We start from the raw sequence: 25,309 nt of genomic DNA, 5'->3' as shown, positions 1-25,309 counted from the left end.
AATCTCAGCTGGGGCAACCACATTAATACTTGTTCTTTTGCATGTGTCCTCTTCAGATGCATCTAAGTACAATTTCTTGACATTAGGTTCTTTGTGGGTTTTGTAAATTAGTTTTATTTTTATAACAAACACAAAATCCAGGAACATCTATTTTTAACCAGAAAAAAATAAATGTGTAACATACACACTTGGGTTATTTTTTGCTTTGGGAGTGGAGGTTGAAGAGAATTGGGCGAGTTTAACTGACTATGGCTTGTTTAATAGGTTCCAATAAAACATAGCTGTCTAGAGTTATGAGCTACTCAATGGATTTATTTACCTTCAGATGCTTTTATTGACCTGGGAAGAGATGGGGTTAATAAAAAAAGAGAGAGAGAATTAGAAAATTAAAGCCTTTCAGGAAAGACAACCAAGATGAAATTCAGGTATCCCAGCATTAAAATTAAATAGGATTCTGGTATTCCTTTGCAATTGGTTACTTGAACCCAGATCCTTGGGGAAAAAGACTGCCCCAGGCTGCCAATCAAAGAAAGTAGTGTGCATATCATTTCTCTGGAATTAATGTGGAGGGGGGGAAGTCCATTAGGGTTTTAAATGATCAAAGTGCTTAATGTACTCTCTTGATAGATCCAAGCAAAATTCAGGTCAGAGAAGCTGTGAGTGAAGCAGTTGTCCATGGACCCTAGTTAATGTGATCCCTCTCCTTTCTCCCCCACAGGGCACAGTCCTTCCCCAGCTCCAGAGCTGAGAGCCTTGACTTCTGCATGCCAGCCTGCTCACATCGGTGCCTCTGCACATCAGCACATCTTCACTCCTACGTGTAAGGGCAGTGGAAGAGGGGGGCTTGGGGAAGAGCAAACCTCAGAGCTAGGGAGATGCCCTACTTTTCCCTTTTGTCTATTTCAATTGGAGGTTGGATTCTTTTTCATCAAAAGGGAAGGAAAATGAGAGAAGGAGTGATCGAAGGCAGAAAAGAACTCCTCAGGCCCCGAGAGCATGTGTCTTGGGAGACATTCTGACTTGGATGTTTGTAACTTTGGCAGGGTTTTCACTTTTGTTCATAAGAGACCCTAGATGGTGAACTGAGCATTTCTCTTTATTTTGACTTTGCCTCAGCATACCAAAACGTGCACTTTCTCTTGATATGAGACAGGATTGAAAGAACTTCCTAACTAGCAATATTTACAAACTGCTTGGGATCTTTATCTAGTGAACCGAAACAAAATTTTATTACTTGATAGCTATTGTTTTTTAAAAATATTTTTTAGATGTTAATGGACCTTTATTTTATTCATTTATTTATTTGTTGTTTTTTTTAAATGTGGTGCTAAGGATCGAACCCAGAGCCTCACTCATGCTAAGCAAGTGCTCTATCACTGAGCCACAACCCCAACCCCTTGATAGCTATTGTTTAGAAATGTTCTCAGGATACTGAAGATTTGAGTGTTTCTTGACCGTAAAACTTCAAAGAAAAACATAAAGTTGGTCTTTATTGGATGTACAGAGAAATTCATTTTTTTTTTTTTTTTTTTGCTTTGGAGATAAAAGGGAATGAGGAGATAAATAAAAAGAGGAGGGAAAGAGAGCATGGAGCAAAGTACACAGAGGTGAGAGTACCAGCTGGTGAAATGGCCCACTCAGGTGGCAGCCAAGGCCATGAAAGAGGAGTGGGGAGGCTGCTCTTCCACATGAAATTCCTTGCTATGCTGGTCAGCTTTCTACTACTGTGACAAAATACCTGAGGTAATCTACTTACAAGGAGGAAAGGTTTATTTTGGCTCACAGTTTCAGTCCATGTCACTAGGCTCTGGTGCTTTGGGGCCTGTAGTGAGGCAGACCATTATTATGACAGGGAGCATGTAGTAGAGCACAGCTGTTTACCTTTTAGTGGCTAAGAAGCTAGCAGAGGTCCCAATGTCCCTTTCAAAGGCATGCTCCCAAAGACCCAACTTCCTTTCACCTCCTGGGACCCACCTCTTAAAGGATCCACCTCCTCCCAATAACACCACGCACCTTCAACACACGGGCCTTTGATGGGCCTTCCAGACCCAAACTATAGCCCCTCATTTCCTGTGTCATAAGCATTTTTACTTCAAAATCATAAATGACTTCTGTTTATGTTTTCTTTTTGGTGGAACCCAGAGAAAGGGCTGGAGTTTCCTAATATGTTACAACATGGAGCTAACATTCATAGAAGGGAGACCTAATGAGAAACTGTGCTTCTGGGAGTTCATAGGTTCAGAGGCAAACAGCAGTTACAAATTTGGGAGATTGAGATTGAGTTAATTTGATCTGAATGTCCAAGGGGCAGGGACCCACTAGATAACTTTTGAGTAATGTAGATGGAAGAAAATTAAATACTGTTTGGTAAAATCAAATGTTTTCCCTAAACAATAGGATCCAAAATACACAGGAGCACTCTATTCCTCTTCCAGGGCATTAGGTTGCAATACCATCCATCCTGGGTTCTGCCTGCCACAGGAGTAGTAAGATATTGACTGTTTCAGTCCATTCTCTAGTGTTATAACAAAATATCAGAGGCTGGGTCATATGCAAAGAAAAGAGGTTTATTTAGCTCAAGTGTTGGAAGCTGAAAGTCCAAGATTAGGCAGCCCCATCTTTTCAGCCCCTTGTAAGAGACCCATGGCACAGGATATCACAATGGCAAGAGCTTGTTCAGAAGAAGTCACACAGTGAGATGGGAAGCCAGAGAGATTCAGGGGCCAGACTCATTCTTTTTATAACAACCCACTTGTGACAGCTAACTCATTTCGTGAAACTAGCATTAATCCATTCTGAGGGTGAAATCCTACCACCTAGTTCCTTCTACAAGGCCCCAACTCAAAGGTTCTACCACTTCTCAACATCACCATACTGGTGACCGAGTTTCTAGCACATGAATCTTCGGGGGACTCATTCAAACCACATCCAAACCATGGCACTGACCCTGCCCTCAAGTGAGGCTTAAGTATGTGAATGAACGAATGCCATAACAGAAGATAATTACCTCCACAGAGTGATGAGGAAAAGGAGGTGTTAGTGGACAGGAAGGAGGAATCTTGGAGAATGTAGGCCACATCTTGATGGGGTATAAGAAAATCACTGAAGGGTCATCTGCCTGGAGACTTAAGCCTTGAGGGGTCAACTCCTCTTAAACAGATTTCAAGAGCCTCTGTTTGGAAATCCTTTTTCTGGGGTATTAATTCTTTCTAAGTGTTTTTGTCCAGGACTTTATGCTTCTTAAATAATCTCATATATTTCAGTGAAAGTGATTTTTCAAGAAAGAAATATAACACAAAGATGTGTGTGACTCTTGCGTAGGCACATCAAGGCAAAAGGAAAGGAAATATTGCAGAGAAGGTGATTGCAAAGGTGCCTTTTTCAAATGTCACCTATGGCTCTAGGTGTGGGACTTACGAGGCGGGTGGTCAGAGAATGTCTTCCAGGCTAGGTGCATGCAATATATAGCTTAGGTCACACTGATGTGAAACCCTACTCTAGGGAGCAGGAGCATTCACTGATACCCCCTTTCTTTTCTAACATCTATGCCTCACATGTTTTTGCTTTAGAAGATATTTGACATGATTTTTTTAAATGACTTATATACTATGATATTAAGATACAATTTAAAATCAAAAGTCCTGGATTTTAGTCCTAGCTTCTTTGAACTCGGGCAAACCAGCACTTTGGGAAGCCTCCAAGTCTTCCTCAAAGAGAGGGCCTACTGGTAACATCTGATATTTTAAAAACCCTTTCTTAGGCTCAATGCACAGTGCCTTGCCATGGCTAACCCTAACCCTAACCCTCTCAGAGCCTCAGGAGTGTGTGTTGCTTATTACTCACATGATTCTCTCTGATCATTCATCACACCCAGTGCTCAAGTCAGGAGTCTCTTATTTATTTTCACCACCAGCCTATGAATTCAGCACTCTGATCACCCCATTTTATAACTGGGGACACTGAGGCTTGTAAGGTCAGACCATTGCCCATGATCACCCAGCTAGGAGCCTGATGCAGAGCCCATATCCTAAGGCCTCCTCCAAAAAGTGGCCACACATTTTCTTCCTGGGTTTCCATTGAAAGCTTTCTTCACCCTCCACCTGCCTGGGAAGATACACAGAAATTGTTCAGGGTCATTCAGCCACTTATGCTTGCTATGGCCTGAGCGTCTCTACTTTCAGGAACCTCTGAGTGGCATCATCTTACACCCTCAGTGAATAGATTTGCTGCAGAAGCCATGAGCTTCTGCCAGTGTTTGGAAAACTCCATGTGATGAATGGTACCATTGGTCTTGCTTTGCTTGGTGCCGCGGCCCCTTAGGTTGATTAGACAAGGAGTGATGAGCTGCTTGGTTCCTCCCCAGCTGGCAGCCACCAGCAACCATTTCTCAGACCTAATTGGAGCCTGTAGCAACCGAGCCCAGGCACTCCAGGACCACCACGCAGGGCCACTTACTGCCGAGTGATGAAAAACCCTCTGACCTGCCTCCTGATTGTTTTCAAATTAAAAGGTAATTTGGGGACAACTGAAATTCCCCCCAAGAATTGCTTGTCTGAGTGATTTGGGCAACTTTTCCAAATGGGCTCCGGCTTCCAGCACAGCTACCCAGCTTCAGACTTTGCATCCTGGGCAGGCCCTGCCCGCTTTATGAGCTCATGCTCTAAGCACTGTGCCAGCTTCTTGCCTTCTAGGGATTCCCTGCTGCCCCAGCAGAGCTGCTACCTTTGCTCCAGGTGAACCTGTGAAAAGGGAAGCCAGGTAAAGTGTTCTGGAGTCCATCTGGGCCTTGGAGAGCACAGCCCAGAGACCCCAGCTGGGCAGCAAGCATGCCTGTGAGTACCAGCAATAAGATGCCACCGGGCCTTCACTTCAGAGGACCCTCGATGACCGAAGGACGGACAGAATCCTTAGGCTCTTCCTCCCTCCCTGTCTTTAGGGATCAGATTGGCAGACAGAGCTGTCCCCTAAACAAAGCCTGGGGACACTTGGGTGGCTGGCCCCTTGTTTGGCAGTGAACTGGGACTGGCACGGGGCCCTCAAGTCACCCAGGCTGTGACGCTCTCTGTCACCACCTCTGCCTTCCATGTCCAGTTTTGCAGTGGAACCACCGTGGGCTGTTCCTCTCCCTTCCTCCTTCCCCCTAGAAAGACAGTGTGACGGGCTATAATTTGAGGATGGCGAATTATGGAGGCTCCAGAATCCCATGGGTTCCCTGTAAAGATGTCATTGAAAGAGGTTAATGTAAGATTTTATTCCTGTTTTAAAATAACCGTAATTATCTGGCATAATCCAAATCTTCTCTCCTCCAAAGCTGTTTTAGGGTGGGATGGACTGAGCCTACCTTCTCAGTTCCTTCCTGATAATTTTGTTACTCTTTCCTCACTGTCCTATCTTTCTCTTCTTTCTTTACCTTTAGTGAACCCCTTCAGTAGACTCCATTACCTCCCCAAACCATAATGGTGAGCGACCCTCCTTGCCTTCCCTTCCCCCTTATCCTCTTCCAGCAGTTTCATTAGTTTGGTATTTTTGCTGTGGGCATTTCCTCCTTGAAACTCTCCTGACCCTCAGCTTCAGTTACCACACTCTCCTCATTTTCTTCCCATCACTCTGACCACTGGCTCTCACTCTGGTTTGGGCTACCTCTTCTTCTCAGAGCTCCTCCATGAGCATCGGAACTTCAGAGCATCTGTGCCCTCTCCTCTCGGTGAATAGATTTGCTGCATCTTCTTCTGGGGTAAGTACAGCTTGGTTGAGATTTAGAGGTAGGTTTCAAGGCCAAGCAAACTTCCTTATTTCTTTCTTCTGGTAGCCAATTCTTTTAACCTGGCCCGTGAACCACAACTTTGGTTGAGCTGGCCATAGTCCTCCATCCCCCAGCTGACATGAACTGGGTTATATTTTCACTCTTGGACCAAATATGGCTCTCCTGGTTATTCCCAATTTGTACTCCCCTCATCAAGGAAAGGTTGATTCTCTACACTGTCTGGCTTGCCTTTTCCCTAGGAGGCTGATTCTTAAAGACTTCCATCAGCCAAGCTCCTTTCCTCTCTGACTTCTAGTGGTTTAGCCTTGAGGATGTATCATCAAGAAATTAAAATGAAGAGAAAAGGAGCAATGTCTGTATCACCAGAATGGGGAGTCCAACGAGCAATGCCAAAGCAGGCAGAGTTGATATGAACATCAAGCCATAGGAGACGGAAGAGTTAACAGTCTGAAGGAAAGTGCAGAGGGTGGGCAGGTGGGTGCACTGGCACATGTGAGATGCCAATCACAGGGTTGAACGCTAATCAGCACCTTTCCAAGGCTGAACCTACATTCGTACCACATGTCCATGCCTGAATGACCCATGAGAACCTCAACCCCAATCTGTACCTCTCTCCTACCAGAGACTATCTTCCCTCTGTGCTCTCAATGACATCAGCCACCTCATTTTTCAAGTGGCAAATCTTTTAAATTATCTTTGATTATTCCTTTCTCTCATTTTCCACATGGAATGAATATCCAAGTTGCATCACTTCCACATTGGAAATGTCCCTCTTCTCCATCCTCAGTTACCATTCCATAGTCACCAGATTAACAGAAATAGAAAAGCCTAAAACCCCTACATATTAAAAATACTATGGATAAATGGGATATCATGGTTGTTTTAATTTGCATTTTCCTGATTACTAGTCAAAAGGATTGTTGCTTTATCTATTTCACATTCTATATTTCTTTTGTGTAAGTGTCTGGTTTATATTGTTGGTCTATTTTTCTACTGGATATTTTCATTTTTCATCCTATTGATTTGTAAAAATTATTTTTATGTGCCAGATACTTTTTCTTTAATGATCATATAAAGATCCATTTTCTTCTCCCAGTCAGTAGCTGTTATTTTCACATTAAATTTAAAAGCTTACATTTAACAACAAAAAAATCACTATAAATAGTCATTTCCTTTGTAGTTGCTGCTTTCATGACTTATTGAAAAAAATCTTTCTTTACTTTGAGGTCATAAATAGATTCTTTTTTCTCATATCAATTTAATCTAATCAAGGTTATAAAACTAAGTATAGCAGTTTAAATAGCCAGAGGCCATCAACAAGTCATTAAGACCAAAGAAAGAAAGAAGCAAAAACACAAAAATGGGCACCAGAATGCCTCAACATTTTCTTCCAAGTTTTGCAACCTTGAGAAGGTCACTGAACTTCTCTGTAAAACAGGTAATACGTGTCCCTGTGTTGTCCTACTGGTTGGGCAGGAAGACCAGAACAAATAGCAAGTAGGATTGTTACTCCCATGACCTGCCTTCAGCTGCTATTGTAGTCCCTTCCTCTGGCATTTTCTAGATGTGTAAGACACCCAACTGAGCTTAAAATGCCTTCTTCTACACCTAGACTAGAATGTCATGTGGGGTTCTGGCTGACTCAGATGGAACTTGGCTGAGTTTTGAATCTGAGCTGGCTTCTTTCGTTTAAGTAACTGGGGTTTATGGAGTCCCTGCCAGGGAGACAGTGAGGGAGTAGGGAGGTGGATCACAATGAAGCCCCGAATTCCTCAGAGGGAGAGAAGGGAGAAATGAAATATCAGTCCCTACTCCCTTCCTCCTCGGCGTTCCGGATGTTCAGAGGTTTTCTGAAGTAATCAATTAGACTTAGTATAAGCAAATGGAAATGGAAGAGATGAAGTTAGTTTTGAACTAAACTTCAGCCTTTGCCATTCTGCCATTCTTTGCTCCTTGAATGGTGTTTCTTCTCTTTCATATCATGCCCCCAACACTCCCTCTAACACCAATCTCTCCTTATCATGTCAACTAAAAACTTCATTCCTTACCATCTGGCACCTAAAAGCCCATAAATGTGGCCACTATTACCAAGGAATAAAGAAGTGGCATCCTTTTGCTGTGTACTTCACATGTAGGTACTCTTATTATCATCCTAATTTTTCAAATGAGAAACCTGAAGAGAAAGAGGTTAAGTTACCTACCAAATTCATAAAAATATATTAAGAAGCTAGATTGACATCAAGGTATAACCACCCCCGCTAAACAATAGTAAAATGAGAAAGTGGAATTGAACCTCAAAAACCTATTACCTTTTACATTAACAACCTCCATATGAAATACTTACATTTAAATATAGCAAAATATGTATGAGATCTATATGAGGGGAAACTATAAAACTCTGGTGAAAGAAATTTAAAAAGAGCTAATAAGTAAAGATGTATTCCATGTTCATGGACAGTAAGACTCATGACTGTGAAGATGTCACTTCTCAACTTATAGATTCAAAGCAATTGCAATCAAAGTCTTAGAAAGTTATTTTATTGGTGTCAACAAAGTCTAAAGTGTACCCAGGGATTGAAAATGTCCAGAATAGTCCACTCAAAATTTAAGAAAAACAAAACTATAGGTATACAATACTCAACTGTGAGACTTACTATAAAGCTGGGGAATCAATGGAACAGAATACAGAGCCCAGAAATATTCCCATATAAATATGATCAACTGATGATTGACAAAATAACAAAGACAATGCAAATAACAAAGATAAACTTTTCAATAAATTTTACTGGAATAATTGGATATCTAGACACATACACACATATACACACACACACGTCCCCAGGCCCAGACCTTATATCCTTACCATAAAATTAAATTTAGGAGTTCAAAATCTCAAAATGAATCAGAGATTTTGAACTCCTAAAAGATAACACAGGAGAAAACCTAGATGACTTTGGGTATGGTAAAGTGATTTTAGATACAATAACCAAAGCCATATATTTGGGAAAGAAATAATTGATAGACTAAAATAAGAAACAAATGAGAAGTTTACAAACCTTTTTTTTTGCAAAAGATACTGTCAAGACACAGAGAAAATGTTTGCAAAAGACACATCTAATAAAGTATTACAATCCAAAATATACAAAGAACTCTGAAAACAATGAGAAAACGAGCAACCCAATTAAAAATTGGCAAAAATGCCTGCACATATATCACCATAGAAGATATACAGATAGCAAGTAAGCATATGAAAACATATTCCAAAACATGTCATTAGAGAATTGCAAATTAAAACAATAATGAGATCCTACTGTGCATCTATCAGAATGGCCAAAGTCCACAGCACTGACAGTACCAATGCTGAGAAGAATGTGGAACATCACTGTTGGTGGGCATGCAAAATAACACAGATTCTATGGAAGACAATTTGGCAGTTTCTTCTAAAATTCAACATACCCTGAACCTTAGATTGAGCCATTATCACACTCCTTGGTATTTATCCAAAGGAGCTAAAAATTTATGTCCACCCAGAAACCTGCATTTGGTTATCTACAGTGGCTTTCTTTTTTTAATATTTATTTTTTAGGTGTAGATGGACAAAACACAATGCCTTTATTTTTATATGGTGCTGAGAATAGAACCCGGGTCCCACCCGTGCTAGGGGAGCACTCTATGGCTGAGCCACAATCCCAGCCCCTCTATGGTAGTTTTCTATGGTTTCCCAAACTTAGAAGCAACCAAGAGGTTCCTTAGAGGGTGAATGGAAAAATAAACTATGGTACATCCAGATAATGAAATGTTATTTAGCACTAAAAAGAAATGAGCTATCAAGTCATGAAAAACATGAAGAAATGTAAAAATGCCTTTTGCCAAGTGAACGAAGGTGATCTGAAATGATCATATACTATGTGATTTTAATCATATGGCATTTTGGAAAAGGTAGAACAATGAAGAGAGTAAAAAAAAAATCGTGATTGTAAGGTATTTCTGGTAGAAGGGGAAAGGTATGAATACACTCAGAGAGATTCTAGAGGTCAACTAGCTGAGCACCTCCAGCGAAAGTTTCACAGGACACCAATTTCACAAATGGTACTAGCCATGACAGGACAAAATCATTTCAAACAAGTATAGGGAATTCTGTGCTAAACAAAAGTAAGCAAATCCATTTATTGCAGAATTTATCAGAGCCTTTAACATGTTCATGAGAGATTTGCAAATCTCTCAACAGCTTCCACTCTTAACAAGCAGGGTGTTCAAGATTCTGCAGAGCCCAACATGAAAAAATGATGACTTATTTTATTACCCAGGCCTGACTTCACAGTCCTCTATACTCTCAGTACCCAATCCCAGTCTAAGAAATGTCTGTTTCCCATTTGTAATGAGTGTGATGAGAGAAAGAGCTTATGCAAGAAGGTAAATCAACACTGCTTCTGTCATCAGGAAAGTCTCACTACTGCAGGGATCGGGGAAGAACATAGCAGAACATAGCTGATTTATTCTGATGCAAGCTCCATGGGTCTAATATCCACTGAACATAGCTGATTTATTCTGGTGCAAGCTCTGTCAGCCCACAGCAGTGGTCCCCAGACTATTCTTTGAGTAATATTCTTCTAATTAACCAGACAGGAACCTAAAAAGGCAGATTCTACAGAAGAGAAGCCTTTTGACGCTTTGCACTTAGCAGAAAGTGAAGCACTGAAGCTGTCTGGCTATCCAGGCTCTCTGAGGATAGAGGGTTGACTCTCGAGTGAGTAGGCTTGTTGGTAGGCAGGGTGCACTCCAACCTTCCTAACTGAAGCTGATATCATAGTAACGGACTCTAACCCTTAGTAACCACACCAGAGTAATGAATGAATAACAGGACAGAGGAAAGCCCAGCTGGGCTCTTTTCCAGACTGGAGCTGAGCCAAGTGAGGTGTAACGAAGAGCAGGTAAATGATCTTCCCCACCGGCCCTGTGGAAATACTGAGAAAACATCCTCTAAACCACAAGCTTCCAGTTAGTCTCTACCTGAAACAAACGGCACAGTGAAACAGGAGATTTTAGTGAAGGGATGATTTACAAAGATGGGTTAAAAGTACCCAGTAAGCAGTGGTAATAGCAAGCCACAGATAGCTGTTACCACCCTGAGGTCCAGTAGAGAGACTGGCTCTTGACCTGGAAGCCCTGCAGGACAGCTGCCTGCTTGCCAGGAGCTTGGCTTATTGGGAGGAGCCATCTCTGGAACTCAGGGCCCTAGGGTGCAGGGTGGGGCAGGGATTACCTCAACCTCATTTTCCTCTCTTCCTCTGACCTCTGCCAGAGCATCTCACTGGCTCTCTAACCAGATGTGGAGCACAAAGGAGCTGGCTGGTGTGGTTCATAAATGACCACAAGAAGAGCAGGGAAGATGTGAATCTGGAGAAATTAATGAGCATCCTCATCGCAGCTCAGCCGTGTCCTCCTCTGCACTCAGCTGTAGGAGCAGTCTGTAAAGGGCACAGATCTTCTGAAGAAGGGTGGAGAGTGGACCTGAAAGGAAAACAAAATACACTCAGCCCAGTGTCGTGTGCTACCAAGCTCAAACAACACTCTGAGTTAGAATAGCCAAGGAGCTTGGTTTCTGTTGGCTTCTCTTGTCAAATTTTTTGCCAGTTCAATCATTTTCCTCCTTTTCAATGCTGTCATAGTAGCAGACTACTGACTCAACTTTGCACGGATCACATTTTTCCAGACTGCAATTCTCCAGACAAAAATAGGGTAGGCGTGCCTAGTACCATGAACCTTGTTAAATCATCACAGTAGGACAGAAAAAAAAACTATGATAATAAGCACTGATACTTCAAGTACAGGCTTCACGTATTTGATTCCTCTTAATTTTAGAAATAATACTGACTTCATATTATTTTCATGTATTCAGAACTACCATTACACACATATTCCTAGTCAAAACTATTGATTTACTGGCTAAGTCCCTACAGGCCTTTTGTTCTGTGCCCTTCTGGAATGAAAGAGGCTGCTAGAAATTTAGATGCATTAAGATAGGCCCCATTTAGCACTAGGAAAAAAAACGTCCCTTTTACTCTGTTGCAGGCCAAATGCTGTGGATGCTTTTTGGTAATGATCTACTTCACAGTTGATCAGTTTTATTTTAGATACACTTTAATGCTTCTTTCTGCTTCCCCCTTTCCCTTTATTTAGGTATAATTGGCATATAATAAACTGCACATATCTAAAGGGTACAGTTGGATGAATTGAACAAATTTTTTTATTATTTCAGATTAGAAGAGTAAAATAATTTATTAGGGAAAACTCTTGGTTAAAGTGTTGGGGAATGAACCCTCCCCTCACCCCCCCCACACACATATATGATTGAAATCGACCGCTGAGTCACATCCCCAGCCCTATTCTGTATTTTATTTAGAGACAGGGTCTCACTGAGTTGCTTAGCATCTCACTTTTACTGAGGCTGGCTTTGAACTTGCAATCCTCCTGCCTCAGCCTCTCGAGCCACTGGGGTTACAGGCATGCACCATCAATCCTGGCTCACCCCCAACATCTTTTAATCAATGGCTGCCATACATGATTAGCCCAGCTTTCTCTCCCCTGCTAGGGGTGACTCTGAGCTGCAGGTTACACGCTGGATCCCAGAAGTCCCCTGCAGGCTCAGTTCCAGTTGCCCATAGTGGCCTGTTGCCTGTTTCCTTCCCTGTCTCATTTCCCCATTCTCTTTCCAAACTCTCCTGGAATTAACTTCAAAATGAGCTACTCACACTTGAGTTTTATCTGGGCTGCCTTGGAGGGAGCCCAAAATTATTTCCTGAATAGCCTTGAACTTTGTTGTGTCTGCATAAAAGGCAGCACAGATGGTGGGAAATCTATGCAAAAACACAGATTTTACGTCAGGCAGACCTGGGGTTTAAATCTTCCTCCTGCTATTAACTAGTCTGTGACCCTGGGTCAATTTACAGAAAGGGAGAATTTGGTCTTTATTACCATTTGGGGGTGTATATTAACAGAAACACATAGCTGGCACTCAACTTTTGTCTTTCCAAATTTCTGTACATTTATTCAAGCTATTCTCTTTGACTGGAATGTTCTTCCTAACCATTTTTGCCTATGGAAATCCTTCATTGGTCCATCTCAGCCATGAAGTCTTCTCTCATTAATGCTGTAACCAATGAGATATTTCCCTTCCTGATTCCTATAATGTAGGCATTTCATAATCCTAATCATGAGTTTTCATAATTTATCTCCTTCTTTTTCCTACTCAGGGCCAAGGACAAGGCATTTTGTTTACTGAGCATCTGGTAGAACTTCCCCAAACCCTACAGTTAATGGAACTATGATGACCAGCTCCCATGTCGGGGAAATAATCTAAGATTCTATAGCACTGATTATTATACCCAAGTAGCTGTGTTCTGTGCCTGATTATAAACATCCTGACTTTTAACAGTCAGGAAATAAAAATGGACTGACCTTTCCTTTTTCAGGATCTTGGGAATGAAGGAATGAGAAGTCAACCTAAGGGCACTTTTGTCATTGCACTGTTCCCTCTACCAGAGGAAGCCCTTCTCCGTGTTCTTCCCCACACCCCTCCCTCCTTGGGAGACAAGCTTAGAAGGTGGGTGCCTGAATGCTTTATTCATAGTCATGGTGCCTCTTGAGGAGGCTTCTCAGAGGAACAGGGGATACACTGGCTGCCGCTACTGCCCTAGGCTGTTGGGAAAACTTCCATGGGACCCCACCAACCTCCCTGCAGCTGACCACTCATTTGAAGCCAACTGCCCACTGCCATGGTAGCAGAAATGGCAAAACACAAAGCAGAATTACATGACATCTTCCTTTTATTTTTTTTTTAATTTTGTTGTTAAATTGAGTTTTTATTTTATGGAAATTGCACCTGCACAGAATATTAAATAGTCCACATGTTAATTACCAAACCAAGAGTAGATCTCTATGCCCAGCTCACTGTAGCTCTTAAAGACAACCAGATGCAGCAGTTTTTAATAGTTTCTTTTAACATATATCTCCAGACTTCTGAGTAACATGCCTATATTTCTACTTCTTCATTATCAATAATGGATAGAACTGAAAAAAAAAATCAATGTAACTTTTTTCCACCATATCACACTGTCTTACAGGTCCATCTCCTATCCTTATTTTCTCAATATAGTTACAGCACAATGTAAAATATGTCAATAACTGTTTACACAATTGTGACCATGTAAACACTGCTCACCATGACACCAGGTTATACACTGTCATTTTTTTTCTGCCTTGAATATATTTTTTACTGTATTATCTTATTTTTTATCATTTGCTTTGACATCTTTCTTTCTGAGACCTTGCATGCTTGAAAATATTTTTATTCTACTCTCACACTCAATTGATAGTTTGGCTAGGAAAGACACCTCTCTCAATTTTAAAGGCAGTTTGCTATTGACTGTAAACATCTCCTGAGGATGTTTAGAGATCCAAAGCAATTTTAATAGTTGGCTCTTTGCATGGAAACTGTTTTGGTTCTCTGGAAGCTGGTAATATTTATTTTTCCCTTTTCCCCAGTGCTGTGAAACTTAATGATGACGTGCCTTGGTGTGGATCTGCTTTTATCCATAAAGCTTTACATTCAGTGGAAATTTCCATTTAAAAACTCATGTTTCAAATTTACTTAAATTATTTCCTTTGTTGACTTATTTTCTTCTCTTTTTTCTCTTCTCTTTCTGAAACTTCTATTATTTAGATGTTAGATCTTCTAGATGGATGTTCTAATATTCTTATTTTTCTGTCCTATTTTTCTCAACTCAGTTTTCTGACACTTTTAATAAGTTTTACATTTCTGCCATCACAGTTTTAACTCACCCAAACTTATTTTTATACTATGATTATGTCATTCATTTCTTTGGCATTCCATTCTCATTTCATGGGTGAAATAGCCTTTAATTTTTTTTTTCTCTGAAGATAAAAGAGAGAGAATAAACAAGTTAGCCTGCTACAGTTACATGGATACTGACAAGAAACAGGAAATTCCTGGGTTAGAAACTCCAAGAAATAGCAGCAGCCAGTGTATCAGCATTTGTAGCAGTTTTCTGAGCATCTTTCTCCTGGGATGACAGAGAGAAGCCTGAGTGATACTCACCTGCACACTAAGTTGTGCCACAGGAGAGGAACCTCGAGCTTGGGGAACCCTAATCTTCTAAAATGGACAACAAGTCTTTCTGAGCTCTGCCCCAAAGTAAGACAGTATACTACTTAGACAGAAAATAAACCTGCCTTTTGCTGCAGAGCAAGATACTTGCTACACAAACATTCTTGAAAAGATATCTTCAAAAATCACTCGGTGCCTCTGCTTGAAAGCCACAAAGAAATGTGAAAGACCCAGAGAGAACTAAAATTTGTTTGACTTTTATCTTTCACATTAAACACTCTCCTCAGATGTCTAATGATCTTTGACTATCTGCTCACACTGCAGAGCTGCCTTAAGGGTGGACACTTGGCCTCCATGAACTTTGAAAACCCAGTTGAAGAAGCAATGTTGTGGGGGATAATGCAGTAGGGAAACATTTAGGATTTAAGCTTTTATGAACTCCCACTTTTCAGTATAGTTCTTTTGTTTCAATTGCACCTGATGTTCCTCAATCCAGAGGCCATGTATTTGATGCTCTAGAATCTGCACTGGTCAATATAGTAGCAATGAGCCACAGATAGCTATGGAGCACTTGAAAGGTGGCTAGTTCAAATGAGATCAGCCATAAGTTTAAAGCACTCAACAACTTCAAAGACTTAGTACAATAAATTAAAAGATCTTGATAAAAAAAATTCACTGATTGTGTATTCAACTTATACTATTGGATTAAATGAGATATTATTAAAAATTACACCTACTTTTTTCTTTTAAAAAATATGGCTACCAGGAAAATTCTGAAGTTTGTGGAGGGCTCTATCAGCATTGTTTAGTGATACCTATTCACATATCTATTCTAATCAGAAGAAGTTATCATAGCTGGGCACCTTGGTGGATGCCTGTAATCTCAGCAGTTTGGGAGGCTGAGGCAGGAAATCGCAAGTTCAAAGCCAGCCTCAGCAAAAGTGAGGTGCCAAGCAACTCAGTGAGTCCCTGTCTCTAAATAAAATACAAAATGGGGTTGGGGAATGGCTCACGGTGGTCTAGACACCCTGAGTTCAATCCCTGGTACCCAAAAAAAAAAGTCACCTTGCAGGACTATGTAAGTCTTTTCCACAATTACCCAGCAAGTCCTTCTTCCACTATAGCATCTTTCTTTTTAGATCATAGGAAAGTTGTGGGGAGTTTTGTTTGTTTTTGTCTTGTTTTGTTTTGCTTGTTTTTAGATGATCTCCCACCTCAAGGTCTGTAACCTTAAGCACACGGTCCGTTTCCTGGGTAAGGTAACATATTCACAGGTTCTAGGGATCAAGGGCACGGGTGCCTTTAAGGCCATTATCCTGTTTACTACACTACTATTGCAGAGATTTTACAAATAATGAAACTGAGGTTTAGAGAAGCAAGCACCATGCTCAAAGTCACACAACTGCATGTTAGAGCTGAATTTTGAATCTAAACTGCATATACTTAGAGTCTGCTACATTAGGGTTTGGATAACTGGGAGGTGAGAACAAACTAAGAAGGAAAAAAAGCGGCAGATGCGAAAGTCACCTTCTGGCAGAGGCCTGAAGTGTGTGAACTGCGTTCCTGTTGAAGGCTTATCTCTTTTACTTTTAAAGGCTTGGACAATGAGAACGGAAGGGACATCCTTCTATTGTTGCTGCTAAGTGACTTAAATCACGTAGAGCGCATTTGTGATGACAAGTGTATAGACTCCAGGGACACTAACTGATCAACTGTGGGTCTGTTTGAAATGGATAAAAACTCCTGACTGTCAGTGAGCTGGAGACAGAGGAATATGCCATTTGGAGCTTTCCAGGCTCAATCAAAACTGTGTGTAAATATCAATATACTCATCACTTACATTTAATGGTTATTAACATTTGTCTTGTTTGCTTGTCTTTTTTTATTTGTTCTAATTAGTTATACATGACAGTAGGATGCATTTTGACCCATCATACATAAACGAAGTATAACTTCTCATTCTCCTGGTTGTACATGATGTAGAATTACATGACTTGTGTAATCATATGTGCACATAGGGTAATAATTTCCAATTCATTCTACTATCCTTCCTACTTCCAGACCCCCTGCCCTCCTTTCACTACAGATAGCACATATTTGTATGATTGTATGTGAGTATATATTTAGTTTTTACTAAACCATTTATGGTTACCAAAATCATAGCTGACATTTTACCCCTAAATACATTACATTCATTTCCTGAGAATGAAGAAAATCTCCTTTATAACCATAATGCATTATCATATCTGAAGAAATTAATAATTCCTTCACATTATGTCACTTCATAGTCACATGGATTCATTATTTCCAAAATGTTCTTAAAGCTAATATTGTATAACCAAAATTCAACCAAAATCTGTTATTTGTCCTTCTTAGATCCATAAACTCCTTAGTAGTAGAATCTCCTAACTTACATATTGTTGTCACTAACAGTGATTCACTTTAATAATAGTTCTAACTGGAGGTGGATAGAGGCCAAAATATATAAGGAACTCATGCAACTCAACAGCAAAAGCAGTAACAACAAAACAAACAGCCCAGTTTTAAAATGGGTAAGACATGAATAAATGCTTCGCTAAGGAAGAAATATAAATGAGCAACAGGTATATAAAAGGATATTCAATATCACTAATTATCAAGGAAAAGCAAATCAAAACCATAGTGGATATGTATGACCTCTTACATGTTAGACTACTATCAAAAAGAGAAAGACGCAGGTCCTGGTGAGGATGTGAAGAAAAGGAAACCTTTGTACCCTGAGTCCAAACTTTATGGAAAACAGCATGAGGCTCCTCAGAAAATGGAACTACTGTATGATATAGCAATTCCACTTCTGGGTGTACATTCAAAGGGAGTAAAATCAATATTTCAAAGAGAGAGCAATTCTCCTCTGTTCAATGAAGCAGTATTTCTAATATATAGAAACAACCTAAATGTCTCTCTCTCTCTCTCTCTCTCTCTCTCTCTCTCTCTCTCTCTCTCATAATATTCATTCTTTAAAAAACATGGAAACCTTGCTATTTTCAGCAACATGAATGAACCTGGACATTATGTTCAGTGAAATAAGCCACAAGAAAATCAGATCAATACTGCATGATCCCAGCTGATATGTGAAATCTAAAATAGTCAAACTAATAGAAGGAGCCAGTACAGTGCAGGATAGCCAGGGACTGTGTGAAGGGAGAAAATGAGGAGATATTGATCAAAGCATATGAAGTTTCAGTTATGCAAGATGAACAAGTCCTGGACAATTAACCTACAGTAAGGTGACTATCGTTAACAGATTATGTGAGATAATGATATGTAAATTAGCTTGCTGGTGGTGGTCATTTCATAATGAGTATGTATCTCAAAATATCAAATTGTACAAGAAATATATACAAATAATTTTTGTTATTTATATCTCAGTAAGGTGAAAAAAAAATAGTGGGGGAAATAGAAAGGCCACAAATTGCCTGGGAAAAAACAATGTTCTCAGTCTTCTCAGTCTCTGGGACTGTTAACCTGGAGTCTGTGGATAGAATTCAGGATCCAGGAACTTGAATGAGAAAAATTCCTTTGGATTTTTATTAAAATTTATCTGAAATTTAGCGTATCATTCCATTTTGAATGTAACTGTGTTCTTTGGTTTCCCTATTCCCCCGTGACCCTACCACCTGATGCTCACAGCCCAGAGTAGCCCCCTTCCCCATCGTCCCACAACGGTCTTGAGTGACCAGTAGGACACAGAAGAAGTGAAGTCTGTTACTTCTGAGATTAAGTTATGAAAGACTGTGACTTCAATCTCTAGCTCTTGTTCTCTCGTTCCATCACTTACCGAGGAAAGCCAGCTGCCATGTCCTGACATGTGACAAGGACCTCAGGCGTCTGGCCAAGAACCAGCAAGGAGCTGAATCCTGCCAACATTCACATGAGGGAGCTTGGAAGTCTATCCTCCTGCCTTCAGATAACCACAGTTCTGACCAACAGCTTGACTGCAACCTCCTGGGAGCCTTTGAGCAGACACACCCTGCTAAGACAACCCTCAGAAACTGAGTGATCGTGCTTATTATTTTGAAGTGGCTAAGCTGTGTTGTGCAGCAGTAGAAAAATAACACAGTAGACAGCAAACACAGTAGCATTAGTAGTACCTGGGATTATGTCACCAATAAATCACCCTACTTAGATATCAAATTATAGCTGTTGCCAAAGGAGCCAGTACATCTTTTGCAGGCATCACGACTTTGAACTTGTTTTTCATATATTAAAAAAGTAGAGCGTGTATCACTTTATCACACAACATTGATAGCTGAATTTCAATAGGATGGCTATCTTTTTATAATTCTATGTATCTATTTAGATTTTTGCATTTAAAAAATTCTTCTGAGAGGTGGTCCATAGACTTCACAAAAATGGTGAAGAACCCTGGATGTGCAAGTTATGGTTCTTCCTGATGATGTTCAGAGGTTAAAAAAAAAAAAAAAAAAAAAAAAACTTCCCCAAAACAAATAAGTTCTGCACAGACCAGGACAGCAGGGTCATTCAAGTGCTGGTGTTATTGACTGCCTTCAGGATCACCATCTGTGGAGCTCAGTGGTCTGAGTAGTCCTTCTCTATGAAGGAATGGTCCCAGGAAGAGATGAGGAGCCTCTGCATCAAACTTGCGCTCCTCCCTAGCAACCTCGGCCCATGGTTTGCACCAGGCATGGCCTTCCCCTTTCATCCACTGTCAGAACTGCTCTTTTAACTAGCTGCCAACCCTGATGCTCATGTGACTTTGAGGCAGAGGAATGCAAGCAATGTGCTGACTGCCCGCTTGAACATCAGCACTGAGTGGCAGGAGGCAGGGGCTCCTTCCTAGGGCTGCCCAGAGGAAGGAGCTGAATGTGGGACTCCTAGTTGGCATTTCCTGGCATGGAACAATGGAGATCATTGCTTCTCTGCTTGATCCTCAGGAATCTGGATCTTCACTGTCTACAGGCAACGGGGCCCCAGGGACAGTCTCTCAGCCCTTCACGGAGCGATAGGGGACACCAAGACCTCCCTTTTCTTGATAAGAGTTTGGGTTCCTGATCTTAGAGTCCCCAGGTGATCAAACTAGAAGAAAGCTAGAAAATGTTGGCTTCCCTCCAATGTCAGTCCCACTTTATAGATGTTGTCACAGAACAAGAAATGTCATATGTTGCTGGGTGTACTGGCGTATGCCTAAAATCCCAGCAGCCCAGGAGGCTGAGGCAGGAGGATCTAGAGAGACCCTGTCTCAAAATAAAATATAAGAAGTGCTGGGGATGTGGCTCAGTGGTTAAGTGCCCCTAGGTTCAATCCCTGGTCAAAGAAAGAAAAAGAGAAAAAAAAAGAGAGAAGGAGGGAGGGAGGGAGCGGGGAGGAGGAAGGAAGGAAAGAAGAAACTTCAGGTGTCTTCTCAGGGTCACAAGATCCATTTGCTAAAAGCCAGGTCAAAACCTTGGCATCCTGATAGAGTTGTCTCATGTCAGGAAAACTACTGTTTTTCTAAAAACCTGGCAGAGGGCCTGGGGCATACAAGCATATTGAAAAAAAATGAGCACACTCACTCTGTTTTGTTTTTGTTTTTGTTTTCCTATCCCACCAACCTTTCTTCACTTTCACTAATGGAAATAACAATGGTTTGGTTGATCCTCTTCATTTTAATTTTCTGTTTGTCAAAACAAACCATAATCTGCCTCCCTTGCTCTCCTTCCTTCTTTCTTCGCTCCAAAAATCTAAAAATCACTCACATTTTGGCAAGCTGTTAGGTCACAGTAGTGCACTTTGTTGTTTACTTTGATATCCTAGGGTCATTATTAGTTTTGCTTTGAAAGGAGCCATACTCCAGCGTGTTATGACACCTCCTTGCCTGGGTTGAGCAGAAGGGACAAAGAATTAAAAGTGCTGGGGATCATCTGTGACCTGGGATGAGATGGTGGGGAGGAAGGACAGAGCACCCTGCTGTAGGTTGAGCCTCCAGGTATCTGAGGAAACCTGAGCTGAGGGCCTCACCCTGCATGTCTGCTGCCTATAGTATACATGTGGTACCTACAGTAGGTGTTCAACAAAGATCTGTTGACTTACTGATTGTAAGAGGAGGAACAGCACTGTGCAAGTTGACCTTGGCAGTGGCCACCACAGGCTCCCCATCTTTTCACCAAGAGCTGAGGTCCTAGCTGATCCAAGCCAGAGCCAGATCTCCAACATGCCTTTATTGCTTCAGTGACACGATTGCAAGGAACCCATGCAGGACTCTGTGTTGCTTATGTGGGTATGTACGTGCCTTGCCAATGTGTTCCTCTCTGGTCAGTTAATGGGAGCTAGCTAGAACAACATCAAGGGCGAAGCTGAGGGAATTTAGCCTCTGCATCTCCATTATCAGCAGGAACTAGGTCTTAGTCTTAAGGAGCAGCATTGTAGTTTTCAAAATTTGTCTCTGGGCTGAGGCTTTTCAATCAAGCATACTTCACTTTTAAATACATTTGTGTAAAATATATATATATATGCACTAATACATAATGTATGTATAACACTAAGTATTATATATAAAGTATATCTTGTATAAAATTTAGAAATATTCTCATGAAAATCAAACAGAAAAAGTATATTCTATTTTAGCTTATTTCTTTCTTTTTTTTTTTTTTTTTTTTTTTTTTTACCAGTCTCTTCCAAATACTTGGATACATGCTAAGTTGATGAGTTCATGATTTGGATCCAGTATGTGTTTTGAATTTCTATAAAATCCTTGGAAGGCTATGTCAGATGAAACCCCCCCCTTTTTTCCCCTTCTTCTTCCTGTGACATATTTGAGAGAGAAGAAAAAACAGAAGACATATGCCACTAAGTAGTTTAAGGTAATGTGGTTTTAATAGTTCGGATCAACAAATATTGACAGCCTACTACATTCCAGGCACTGAGAAGTGCCTTGAAGAGTCAGAAATGAGATGATAAATCTCCATAGGTGGGAATCTGTGCCTTCAGTTGCCTTGCATCTATTATACACACAATAGATCAAATGCATGCACAAATGATAATGCATATAGAAAGTGCTAGATGCCATGAATGACTCCTAACAATGTGCTTTGGAATGACAGCAATTTTGGTGGAAGCAAAGTGGGACTGAGATACAGTAAGTACAGGAATAGAGAGTTAAGAAGGTGGGAACAGTAATGCTTTTTGCATGGAATCTGCATCTCCCATTGAACCTGCATCTCCCATTGAACCACTTAATAGTCTGTCTGCCTGTCTATCTCTCTCTCTCTTCCCTCAGATTCCAGAGACAGAAGAAGTGTTGCAGAATGCCTGCAGTTGAGGAAGCAGTAAAGAGAGCGTTAACATTACCAAAGACCAGAGTTTACTCAGAGACCTGAAAAGGAAAGGTTGAGGGGCCCTCTGACATAATTCTTTTTCATCTTCAAATCTCTTATTTCTCTGAGTGCTTTTCCATACCCCTGCCTCCTTAATGATAATGATAGACGCAAAGAAGAAATAAGGCAAGGGCATGTTCCTGAATGTTGTGTTTTTGTCTTTCCCCCAGGCACCTAAGTACATCCACAAATCAAAGTACTCAGGAGAGCGGTGGCGGGGAAGGCATGGTTGGGGTCCTTGATCTCTTAACCCCCTTCTTCCAAACAACACTGACATTCTGGAGTTTGCACTTTTGGGGGGCAATTTTTCTCCAATATTATGCTTCCTGTTTTCCCTCTAACCATGAGGTTATCTATTTTACTGCCAGATATTATTTCCTCCTTCCTTGCATTAGCTTATTTTAGTTACTTATTCTTTCCTGACCATTGCTGGTTTACAAACTTCCCAAATATGTCCCCTTTGGCACTTTTCCAGTCATTTTACTTCTTAACCCCTATTTTGTGCAGTGCCCATAAAAATGTATATGTATTATACATATAAAACCCATTCCCCATGGGGCATGCTTCACAGAAAGCATATCACAAAGCCCCATTCATCACAAGCCCACTGAAACCTGGCCCCAAAAGCTTGCTTTCGGACCGCCCTCCTGAAGGCAGATTCTATTTAAAGCAGCTGGAACAGCATCCTGAGAATGGAATCTAACTCCCTCTCTCCCTCATCTGCTTATTTGTCAAGTGAGATAATGTGTGTGAAGAGGCTTTGAAAACTTTAAAACATGTGCTATGGTAGCTGTCCTTGCCTGTCCTTGTGACAGTCTGTTTGCTCATGCATTCATTGGACAAGAATTTATGGAGCACCTTCTATGTGTCAGGTAACGGAGATAAAAGGTCAACAAGGTAAATATGACCCAGGATGCAAAAAGAGAGAAGGAGAGAGGGAGAAGGAAAGAAGGAAGAAATGAAGGAAGTAAGAAAGGAGGGAAGAGGAGGGAGGAAGGGAGAGAAGAAGGGAAGGAAGGAGGGAGGGGAAAACCATACAATTTCTAGCCTCATGCTTTTTACAGTCTAGAGCAGAATGTGAATACCATTCAGATAGAAGTGTGACTAGCTATGAAATTACCACTGGGTTCGGCACCATCATACCATATAGTAGGGAGTGGTCACCTGATACCGTCTTGGGAAATGTCAGGGGTTAGTCGCCCTGATGGATCTGAGAACTGGTGGATGAGAAAGGGCTAACTAAGCCCAGGCAATGTATCTGAGATAGCTCTTCTACTACACCATGAACTTCTTGAAGGGCAAGGTCTTCACTACACCTCATTCTTTATTCAATCTATAGTCCCTAGTTCATGTTTGCCACACAGGAAGGTTTCAATAGATAAATTTTGAATGAAGCGTATTGCTTAGGAAACACTGTGTGATGAACTTGCAGATTTACTAACATAACAAGTCAGAATGCAGAGATGTACTTTCAGACCTGATATGTCTCATGATGCTTTTTTTTGCTTTGCTGTTGGGATATATGGATATATATTGCTAGAATTTAAATTCTTCTTTGGGTAATGCTGAGTCTTTGGGGATAACTGCTCTTGCCTAGACTCACTTGTTTTTCTCTTGGATGGTGTCTAGAGTGTGAAGGGAACACCAGTAGAGTAAAAGGGTCTCAGGCCCACCAGATTCCTCCAGTGCTAGGTGGTCTTGATTGTGGAGAGCCTGATCTGCAGTGGGCTGTTGCTGGATTCTTTCTTGATTTAGTAGGGTCCTGTGGTTTTTTTCCTGTTGTCTCTACAGGCTAGACTTCTCTGAGTCTTTGTCATTCCAAATTGTTCTTCCCCACTCTTCATTATTCAGTCATCTCATCCCAACCATGTGTCCTCAAGGATGACCTGTTGGGTATTTCTGTCACACAGGAATTAGGGGGGACCGGGAGTACCATCTAGATTCTCTGTGGGCCCCACTGCCCTCAACTCTGCTGACCTTCTCCTTGTTGGCTGGGGTTGATTACACAAAGACCTCATGAGGATTTCTAACAGGAAGCGAAATTAGAGTCCAGAACAGAGAATTAAGGACCCACTGAGAGTTTTGCTAGCTGAGCATTGTCAGCCTTTCTTCTATAGCCACCTGGAGCCAAAGGGAGAGCCCTTTCTTTCTTCCTGTATATCCCGATCCTCTTTCTGCTCAGGAATTAAGCATCATGAACTGGCCTTCATGAAAAAGTTTATCTGACCCAGAAATTATTCCCTGATGTAGAGGAACATGCTCCAGGGATGATTCTTGTAACATTAAATAAGAGATGATGGATTTGAAAAATTCTTTGTCATAAATATGATTTCAGCTCTTTTTGGAAACTATTTTTAATGTCAGATGGTAACAAATCTAAAAGGGTGATGAAACTCAAGGGCATCAGTCTCTTAAAAGATGGGATTGCAAGTCCTGTCCATATTTCCCACATGCCTTTAATAACAAGGCCCCCCAAATCAGTCTCGGGGACACAGATACATCAGAAAGTTATACACTAGGATACAAAAAAGAAAATTTTGTTAAAAGTATACCTTATTCTGGCTCCATGAGAGAAACAGAACATCCTAAACCTTTGACTCTTAGAAAGCAGATGAGAAGAGGGTCATCTGCATCAGAGTGGAGGTCCGTGATGATGTCAACTTGGATTTTTGTTGCTTAATAGCTCTTTCTTTCTTTCATTCTTTTTATTTTGACTGGATTATTTTATTTTTTTAAATATTTAATTGATTTTATTTATTTAAATACATGACAGTGAAATGCATTATAATTCATATGACACATAGAGAGCACAATTTTTCATATCTCTGTTTGAATATAAAGTATGTTCACACCAATTCATGTCTTCATACATGTACTTTGGATAATGATGTCTATCACATTCCACCGTCATTGCTAACCCCCTGCCACCACCCTTCCCCTCCCACTCCTCTGCCCTATCTAGAGTTCATCTATTCCTCCCATGCTCCCCTGCCCCCATTGTGGGTCAGTCACCTTATATCAGAGAAAACATTTGGCGTTTGTTTTTTGGGGGATTGGCTAACTTCA

General features: G+C 40.9%; 1 long non-coding RNA gene across 3 annotated transcripts; it reads left to right on the top strand.

Moving 5' to 3' along the window:
* Window positions 1-835: 835 nt before the first annotated feature.
* On the top strand, window positions 836-16,749 carry LOC144365353 (uncharacterized). 3 transcript variants are annotated; one of them, XR_013423664.1, is made up of 4 exons: window positions 836-5,241; window positions 5,654-5,734; window positions 13,237-13,367; window positions 16,487-16,749. It is a non-coding gene; the product is annotated as an uncharacterized LOC144365353 (long non-coding RNA). The 3 variants fall into 3 exon arrangements; XR_013423665.1 differs by lacking the exons at window positions 836-5,241; window positions 5,654-5,734 and adding an exon at window positions 5,750-6,238 and having other exon boundaries at window positions 13,237-16,749; XR_013423666.1 differs by lacking the exons at window positions 836-5,241; window positions 5,654-5,734 and adding an exon at window positions 6,249-11,503 and having other exon boundaries at window positions 13,237-16,749.
* Window positions 16,750-25,309: the final 8,560 nt, after the last annotated feature.

The sequence above is a fragment of the Ictidomys tridecemlineatus genome, chromosome 1 (genome assembly GCF_052094955.1).
Source record: "Ictidomys tridecemlineatus isolate mIctTri1 chromosome 1, mIctTri1.hap1, whole genome shotgun sequence".
Taxonomy (NCBI): domain Eukaryota; kingdom Metazoa; phylum Chordata; class Mammalia; order Rodentia; family Sciuridae; genus Ictidomys; species Ictidomys tridecemlineatus.
This window is presented reverse-complemented; position numbering and strand designations above follow the sequence as displayed.